The sequence below is a fragment of the Rhinoderma darwinii genome, chromosome 12, assembly GCF_050947455.1.
Source record: "Rhinoderma darwinii isolate aRhiDar2 chromosome 12, aRhiDar2.hap1, whole genome shotgun sequence".
Classification (NCBI taxonomy): Eukaryota; Metazoa; Chordata; class Amphibia; order Anura; family Rhinodermatidae; genus Rhinoderma; species Rhinoderma darwinii.
In genome coordinates, this window is record NC_134698.1 from 9,702,224 (window position 1) to 9,709,808 (window position 7,585).

At 44.7% G+C, this 7,585-nt stretch overlaps 1 long non-coding RNA gene across 2 annotated transcripts in view; it reads right to left on the bottom strand.

The window, feature by feature from the left end:
- LOC142664326 (uncharacterized) overlaps positions 1-7,289 on the bottom strand; it is a 109,401-nt gene extending 102,112 nt beyond the window's left edge. For both annotated transcript variants that reach the window (XR_012851267.1, XR_012851268.1), the window contains exon 1: positions 7,257-7,289. This is a non-coding gene — a long non-coding RNA (uncharacterized LOC142664326). The remainder of the gene's footprint in view (positions 1-7,256) is intronic.
- Between the last annotated feature and the right edge of the window lie 296 nt (positions 7,290-7,585).

Here is a 7,585-nt window from a genome sequence, read left to right on the forward strand (position 1 = left end):
CTTGGAAAGAACAGATCATGTGCTAGTTCTCTGTATTGACCACATATACTTATACATGTTAATAAGATCACCTCTAAGACGTCCTTAGTCCATGCTGAACAAGCCCAATTTCTCTAGCCTTTCATTGTAAGGGACACCTCCCATCCCATGTAAGAATCTAATCCCCCGCCTTTGAACTCTCTCCAGTTCTTCTAGATCCTTTTTACCATTTGGAGCCCAAAACGGAATTCTATATTCAAGATGTGGCCTTACAAGGGATTTATATAGGAGTAATATTACATTTGAATCACAGGTTTTTATTTCTCTTCTTATACACCCCTAAAATCTTATGTGCTTTTGCAGCTGCTGCTTGACATTGAGCACTCCTGCTTAGTTTATTTGTAACCAGAATACCCAGGTCCTTCTCTTCCCAGTTTTATTCCATTTAATCTATATATGTTTTTACCATTATTGCGGGCTAGGTGCGTTACTTTACATTTATCATTGGGATCAGGATTTCCGATATTCTTGACAACAAGGATAGCGTGATCTGCATCACTATTCGTGTCGTTAAAAATACTGTTACCAGACAGACCCAGTGAGACAAATAAGGCTGGGTTCACACGACCACATTAACGTTCGTAATGGACGGACGTATTTCGGCCGGAAGTCCCGGACCGAACTCAGTGCAGGGAGCCGGGCTCCTAGCATCATAGTTATATACGATTCTAGGAGTCCCTGCCTCTCTGCAGGACAACTGTCCCGTACTGTAATCATGTTTTCAGTACGGGACAGTAGTTCCACGGAGAGGCAGGGACTCCTAGCATCGTACATAACTATGGTGCTAGGAGCCCGGCTCCCTGCACTGAGTTCGGTCCGGGACTTCCGGCCGAAATACGTCCGTCCATTACGGACGTTAATGTGATCGTGTGAACCCAGCCTAAATGGGGTCTATAAGTATTCCATGGTATAAGTCTGAAAATGGATCCAACATGGCGATCACGGCTCTGCGGTTGCAAGCCATGGCTTTTGATTGGACAGTGGCCTTTATATACTTTTTGGATCCATTGATGCCGGATTAAAATAATTTTCTGTATTTGTATATTTTATAAATGCCTAGAAGTGAATATTGATATATATATATATATATATATATATATATATATATATATATATTGAGATATACTTGCTGGAACCAGGATAGAGTATATCTTGCATATGACCTACACTAAAAGTTTAGACCCTGGAGCCGCAGAAAACCATTCCACCGTGTGCAACGTGAGCCAACAGCCAAGGAAAGGTTAAACAATATACATACCAGACAATGCAAAACTTGTCCAGCAATGCTACAATGTAAAGGAATGATATGAAATGTGTCTGGCCAAAACACATAACCACGAACGCGAAAAGAAACCACCGAAATGACTCTTGTGCCAGACGTATGAGACTGATTGGTTCAATATGTCTTTAATGAAATGGTTAACTCTGCAGAGCCCGAATTATGTGCTGAGATACGGACTATAACCACGTTGAATCATTTCTGTGTTTTAGTTAACCAATTAGTATTCAGTAGAGAGGCCATTGTTTACCCTCTTTTGCCAGTAATACCTTTATCTTCCTAAAGAGGGTGCCATACATATCATCGGAGCTTAAAGGGTAAATAAACTTTTAAAAAACTTTTGACATGTCAGAAGTTTTTATCGGTGGGGTTACGAGCACTGAGACCCCGACCGATCGCTAAAATGAAGCGGCAGAAGCACTCGGTTGAGCGCTGTGCCACTTCGTTTCTGATCTACTATTCCTCGGCGCGGTGTATGGGCTCAATAGAAAGTCTATGAGTCCATACACCGCTCGCTCGGCTTTCCGAGGGAAGCCGATCAGAAACAAAGTGGTACAGCGCTCACTCGAGGGCTTCTGCAGCTTCCTTTTAGCGATTGGTGGGGGTTTCAGTGCTCGGACCCCGATCAAAATTGTACCTCTATGTGCCTCCGATTTTATAGAGAGACACATGGATGCTGCATTATGGTGGATTTCTCCTTTGGAATCATTGCTTCTGGGAGAGAATACAAATGCTCAGGAGACACCATATGTCAGCACCCAGAGTACAAATGGCTCCGGAATACAGACCGCTGCAAAGCTCATATTGACTACAAGTGAGACTTCCTGCTGGATACCGATGCCTAGAAGACAGAGCGTAGGGCTCTGTGTGCTGCTAGAGCTTTTCAGTCAGTTGCAGGAGTGAGCAGATATACTGCAGAGTACGCCCCTACACTACAGTAGTGAAAAATATAACACTGGCTAATCTGAAGGCCAAATTGACCCATCGTTTCCCATAGAGATAGTCTCATATCTGCTAAGGTTGTATCCAGATTGGTCAGCAGGGGGCATTGGGACACTGGTCAAAAGTGCTGGAATAGCAGAGGAGACCTGAAGAGGAAGTGGTGTGCACCGTTAGTTCAGGTGGGAACTCGGGAGTACGGATGGGGAGCTGTGAAAGCGTCTGGCAGTAAGGAAAGCAGGAGAGAGAGAGAGAGAGGTACAGCCAAGGGTCTGTCTGTCGGAGGGATTGCGAATCTGAACTCAAGATCATGTGTTTATCTCAGTCTCTGCCTCCATTATTACATCATCTACTACAGACTTAGAGGGGTTCCCCCATTTGAACCACCCCTTCTTTCTTCTTTTCCTATTGATTCTAGAGCCAAAATATTCCGCAGCATTGTACATAGATTGTCATCAATCCCTATCTCCAATGGGGCTCACAAGCTAATTTCCCTACCTCTGACACATTAGGGCTGATTTCATAGACAGACATGACTATTTTTGGCGTGTGGGAGAATACCAGAAAACACGGAGGAAATTGTGTGAGTTTATCAGTAAGGAAGACGCTCTTTACGAAGGAAGGACCAAAGTGGGAGACCCCCACTTTGACATGCATATACCCTATCAGGTCCTGAAGGGAAATCCTTTTGAAGGGTCTGGTTTTGAAGTTTTATTGATATACTTATAGTGGGAAGCTTGTGGCGTATAGTTTGTCACGATCTGGCGGTATGTGGACCCACTAGGCCGCTCCACCGTAGCAGACTGGCAGCTGGCCAAACAACGGTCTATATCAAAGTCAATGCAAAGTCCTAGCACAAGAGTACAGTCCAGACAATAGCAGAGGCTTTGGCACGGATGGTACTTGACGTGGCAGATGACGCCAGACGTGGCGGATGTTACCAGACGTGGTATATGAAAGCAGGCGTGGCAGATGACAACAGACATGGCCGATGATTGCAGGCATGGCCGGTGATACACACGACTCCAACCAAAGGCTCAGGTACAGGAGACAACAACAGGATACAGGAAGCAGGATACGGGAACACTGGGAGGAGGATACAAATAAGGGACCAAATGCAATACGAACATGGTTAGACAACAACAACGCTCAGGTAAGGAATGGAAGGGCGAAGCCCTTTTTAAAGTCCAAGGGGATCTCTGGATTGGATAGAGAGCTTTTAGTAAGCGCGCGAGCTGGCCCTTTAAGGCCGGGGACGGACGCGCCTGGACACCTTAAGTCAGTCGAGTGCAGGACGGCCCCACGAGCTGACGTCTCCTAGGAGGGACACGCTGGCAAGAGGCCAGGAGTCCGCGTTCTCGGACCTCCGACAGAGGGGAGCGGCAGCGCTCCGCAACCGTAACAGTTTGTCAACAGACTCTAGGGACTTTTCCCTGGAACTGCATCTCACTAGCTAACGTCAGTATACAGCGGCGTTGTATATAGTGCATTGAGCCTGAGTAAACACTTCAAAAACCTTTTGCTATTAGAGGATATAGGATCTGTACCGTGTGTCATAAACTGCTACACGACACACTTCTAATGTACCTACTATAAACATGGTTACAGGCCCAATAAATATAAGCTCTAAAAGGCGGCAGGGAGGCAGCACTGCACAGTCTATCCAGTCCCTCTCGTTAATCTGACACTGTTGCTTTAAGAGCAGCTGCCTCTATGGGCGATCAAGTGACCGAAAGGGGTCAAAGTGTGTGAACTCCGCTTAGAGGTTTTATTGATAGAGTGTCACTTTTAGGTCTTCAGGGAAGCTCATTTTGCCACCACTTAAAGACATATTTTCACTTAACCTCTCAAACGCTCTAAAGAAAACACTTACCCTAATGAGACGCCCACAGACGGAGAGCGGCGAGGAGCCAAAACCCTCTAATAAGGAGTCTGATCCCTCCATAGATGTCACTGCGGGATCTGCTCACAATGAACTATTGATTTTCTAATGTAAAAGTAACCGGCTTAACCCCTTCTCCACCCAATGTGCAAAATAACCGCACCGATACGCCAGTCTTAATATAAAGAAAGTTGGAGTAAAATGCACCTAAATTATTACGTCGCATTTCGGGCCTCCCGGGCGCCACCACGTGAAATCTACACTAGGCAGAGCTGGCGTAGATTTGCGGCATAATTGACACTACTTTCTGGCGGAAATTATGATAAATTTGTCGGGCCACAAGTGGCTCCGCTACTTCAACTAAACCCATTGCGCTTTTTCGCTAAGCACAAACGGCAACATTTTTAGAGTTGTATGGCGTACAAAAGTTACCAAATTCCCCGGAATGTGTGTATATATTATATATACATATATATAGCATTTACAGCACAGAGATATACAGGGGTGTACACACATACAGTCGCACTAACTATTTTTCAGCCTCTTTACTATAAAATATAATTTATCGCAAATGATATATTAGTCCTTGGCTAAAAATATTCCTGAAGGCCCAGTTCACACAGAGTTTTTTGAGGCTGATTTTGAAGTGGAAGCCACGTTGTAATTCCCATTGAGGCGTTTTTATTCCGTGGCGGTTCTAAGCATGCCGTGGTTCTCCCTCTGACCTCCCATTGAAATCAATATGAGGCAGAGAAAACGTTCTTGGTGGGGTTTTTTTTGCACGCAGCACTCAACGGCTGCGAAAAACGCAGCGGAAATCGCAACCAAGAATTTGCAGGCAGGTCAAAATCCGTCTAAAAATTCCTTCAAGAATTTTAAGGCAAATTTTTCTGCCTGCAAAAAAAACTCAGTGTGAACAGGGCCTAAAAATTCGGAGTCAGGGATCCCAGTAGTCGGAAAACGAGGCCATGTTCCGCTTCATTGAGCAGAAAATCTCCATTACACTCTATGGTAAATATTCGGTTTCTGGCGTAAATTCCAAAACAATTTGTCAATTTGCCCCTTTCCTCAAAAGTGGCGAGGGCGGCAAATTGCGACTTTTCTACACTAGAAGACCGGCATAGAAAGTTTGATCAATTTGTCTAGTTGGTCACCAACAACTGAACACTGGGGGGCCATTCATATGAATAGGGGCTGTCCAAACCAGACAACCCTTCTAAAATATACCTCCAGATGCCATCGCCCACTCGATCTGACATTGAATATTGGGTGGTACAATTGCCGTGGCAACCGTACGATGCCCAGAGAGTATCGTGCATGGGTACTATTCTGATTAATAAGACCCATCCACAATACTTTCTGGGTGTCGTACAGTTGCTGTGGCAATTATACTGCCCAGTAGCGTCGCCCCATGCCTGACGTCTGGGCTAGCGATCACAACCGGAGGTCCACTTTAAGGACGTCGTTCGGGATGTTTTCCTGTGTGGAAAAACATGAATTTATAAGGGTGAAGCCGTTAAAAGAAAACCCGTAACGGATACGGCAGACTGTGGTGTTTTCCTATTAATGGACGTCATAGAGGGGGGGGGGGGGTCGCATGTGATAATCACATCTTCTATTAACAACCTATCTCCCTGCTACAATGCCAGCGCTACAGTAAGGGTATGTTCACACACACTAATTACGGACGTAATTCGGGCGTTTTTGCCCCAAATTACGTCCGAAAAATGCGCCTCAATAGCGTTGACAAACATCTGCCCATTGAAAGCAATGGGCTGACGTTTGTCTGTTCACACGAGGCGTATATTTACGCGCCGCTGTCAAATGACGGCGCGTAAATAGCCGCCCGCGTCAAAGAAGTGACCTGTCAGTTCTTGGGGCGTAATTGGAGCCGTTATTCATTGACTCCAATGAATAGCAGCGCCAATTACGTCCGTAATGGACGCGGCGTTCAAGCGCCTGCACATGCCGTTACGGCTGAAATTACGGGGATGTTTTCTCCTGAAAACCTCCCCGTAATTTCAGCCGTTACGGACGCTGTCGTGTGAACATACCCTCAACAAAAGACATCTGAAAATACGGAGCTGTTTTCAGAGAAAACAGCCTCTGATTTTCAGGCGTTTTTGAAGCTGAAAATGAGGCTTCTTTTGGCTATGTTCACACAGTTTTTTGCAGGCGGAAATTTTGCCTCAAAATTCCGTTTGGAAGTTTGAAGCAGATTTTCCTCTCCCTGCACGCCCATTTTCGCTGCGTTTTTCCCCCGCGGCCATTGAGCGCCGTGGGCATAAAACGCCGTGAAATACGCTTTCTTTGCCTCCCATTGATGTCAATGGGAGGTCAGAGGTGTAAACGCCCGAAGATAGGGCATGTCCCTTCTGTCTCCCGCGCGACAGTTTTACGGCTTACGGGACAAATACGCCTCCGCCTCCCATTGAAATCAATGGGAGGCATTTTTGGGCCGTTTCTAACGAGTTTTGCGGAGCGGTTTACGCGTCAAAAAAACTCTGTGTGAACACAGCCTTTAATTTCTTCTTTTGATGCGTTTTCATAATGTTCAATGGAAAATCGGCTCCAAAAAACACCTCAAGAAGTGACATGCTACTTCTTTTTACGGAGCGTCTTTTTACGCTCCGTTTTTTAAAACAGCGGCGTAAAAAGACGCCCCGTATGAACTAAATGCTGTTTTTCCCATTGATTTCAATGGGCAGAAGTTTGTAGGCGTTCAGCTTCCGTTTTTCAGGCGTTTTTTGAGGCGTAAACGCCACGAAATACGTCTGAAAACACTGCGTGTGAACATACCCTGACACAGACAGCGTAGTGAGATGTAATTCCAGAGAGAAGGTTTATATGTCATTCAGGGCCCAGCACCTGTAACCCGTGTGAGAGAAAAATAACACAAAAATAACAAAGCACGGCACTTAAAACAAAAGATATGAGAAAAAATACCTCAAAAACACAAAAAGAAAACATCCCCCACAACAATGACATCTGCAGATAACTACTACACACATCCATTACACAACTACTACACACATCCATTACACAACTACTACACACATCCATTACACAACTACTACACACAGTCACCACCATTGTCCTTTCTAACAGATTCCTCACCTGATCCATTATAAAGCAGCAGATCATCTGTGTAACTGACAGGAAGGTCCCCCAGAAACCAGAACTTTAGTTATTTTGTCCCAGCAACAGATTAGATGGATGGATAAACAAACAGACAGACAGACAGATAGATAGATGATAGATAGATAGATAGATAGATAGATAGATAGATAGATAGATAGATAGATAGATAGATAGATAGATAGATAGATAGATAGATAGATAGATAGATGATAGATAGATAGATAGATAGATAGATAGATAGATAGATAGATAGATAGATAGATAGATAGATAGATAGATATGTGATAGATAGATAGATAGATAGA